The sequence below is a fragment of the Elephantulus edwardii genome, unplaced genomic scaffold, assembly GCF_000299155.1.
Source record: "Elephantulus edwardii isolate Elephantulus edwardi_28Jun2011 unplaced genomic scaffold, EleEdw1.0 scaffold00501, whole genome shotgun sequence".
NCBI classification, from domain to species: Eukaryota; Metazoa; Chordata; class Mammalia; order Macroscelidea; family Macroscelididae; genus Elephantulus; species Elephantulus edwardii.
Window position 1 is genome coordinate 155,738 of NW_006400251.1, and position 1,898 is coordinate 157,635.

General features: G+C 48.7%; 1 protein-coding gene across 1 annotated transcript in view; it reads left to right on the forward strand.

Annotated features, from left to right (window-relative positions):
* CABLES1 (Cdk5 and Abl enzyme substrate 1) overlaps positions 1 to 1,898 on the forward strand; it is a gene marked incomplete at its 5' end in the record, with an annotated part of 118,407 nt that overhangs the window by 109,028 nt on the left and 7,481 nt on the right. The window lies entirely within an intron of this gene.

A 1,898-nucleotide genomic window follows, 5' to 3' on the forward strand; every position in this document is an offset into this window, starting at 1 on the left:
CATAGCTGACCCTCCACTGTGTTTTCAAAGGTGGTTAATCACACAGGAGGAGACTATCCATTCTTTTCCCACAGAGCAGCTGGTGGATTTGAACAGCATGCCTTCGGGGACAGTTCCTCTTTGTCAGTCTCTGTCTGTCTCTCTGCTTCACTGAGTAGGGACCAGGGTATTATTAAACGCTTGTCATTGGTCCAGGGCACTGATGAACCAGATGAGCCCCAGACTCCCGAGACCAGAAGAACAAGGTGGTGCCTGACTCCCATTGCCAAGCACGCCAGGATGGAGAGGGATTAACATGTGGAACAAGATGTAAAATAGTAATATAAAGACCTGATTGGGACCTTTGAAACTATGACCACTAGCCGCACTTTCACAATTGAATCCATGTCCATGGCTCAACTTTCAGCCAAACAGTACACAGGCTGTAAGGTGCCGGCTCCCTCGAACAACCAGCCATGTGAGGTCACAGCGTACCTGGAAGGTTAGGTGAAGTATCGTTAACTGAAAGGCCAGTAGTTTGAACCCACTGGCTGATCCCAGTGAGACAGACGGACAGTCGCCTCCCATTAATATTTACTGCCTCAGAAAGCAGATGGAGGGTCACCATGAATCCGAATGGACTGGAGGACAGTGAGTAAAGCTCAGGAGGCAGGAAGGGATAGGAAAGAAGGACCAATGGAAAGGGCACCACAGGGAGGGAGAGGGAAAGGTGCTGTTAACATTGTAGGGAATGAAGTTAAGGTCATCAAATGCATGCTGACTGGAAAACTAATTTTCTCTGTTAACTTTCACCAAAGTTGCTCCTTTTTAAAATTTAGTGGTATAGCATGTATCAGCGTTGTGGTGTTTTTAAATCATTTTTTCTTCTTGTGAAAACAATACAGACATGAAATAGCCACTTTATGTTACTTCTCCAGGACGCTCCAACACAGTCCCATTCCTGTGTTGCCTCAGATCTTGTCAGTAACCACGTCCTGATTTCTAACATACTATCCTACACACAGAGAGCTCTGGCGGCCTAGTGGTGAGTGGAGTTGCTAACACAGGGTTCTAATCCACTAGCTGCTCCCCGGGAGAAGAATGGGCAGTTCCTTCTCATGCGATTTACAGCCTCTGGACACCTGCTGGAGGGTCACCTGTGAGTCTCTTCTGACTCCATGTCACGTAACAGCAACAAACAATAATTCTACACACAGTTCATCCACTCATGCTCCTAAGCCGCCATTAAAAAAGTATTAATTCAAAAGTTCCTCCAATACCAATTGAGTGTGTGGAAACTTGGTGCCACGTCCACCCAGTGGCCTTTCAGGTGGACAGAGACACTGCTCAGGATGTTTCTGAGGTGCCACATCACCGTTTGACAAACACCTCAAGCTGTGAGGGTGCTCACACCCCGGTAAATCCACGTGTGGCAAAGCAGAGGCAGCTTTTCATGCTTCTCTCTGCTCGGCTTTGCAAACTGCTCCACTTCAAGGCGAGAAACTCAAGAGCTGCTCTCAGAGGGAGAGAGAGAGCCTCCGTCCAGGATTATGTGTTTGGAATTCGATGAATTGAAATAGAAACAAATTGGACCCAAGGCTGCATAGGCCTAGGGCTCATTCCGATGGTTTCCCTCTGATTTACATACTCTTGGGGAGAGCGAGTAAATGCACAGAACAGCTGAAAAGCCCATCTGTTCACGGTTAGAGAGGCTTAGTCAAGGGCTGAGCTCTGTTTAATTACCTTAGCGAGCATGTAACATCTGCTCGGCCAGTGCTGGCTGGGCCGGGGACACGGATGGGCATCAGGCAAGCGCAGCCGAAGCAGAATGTTCTGGTTCCGCAGTGGATGTTGGTGGGGGAAGGAGCTGCAGCCTGCACTGTACTGTAACACCCCTTCCTCTCACAGCTGCGGGGTTC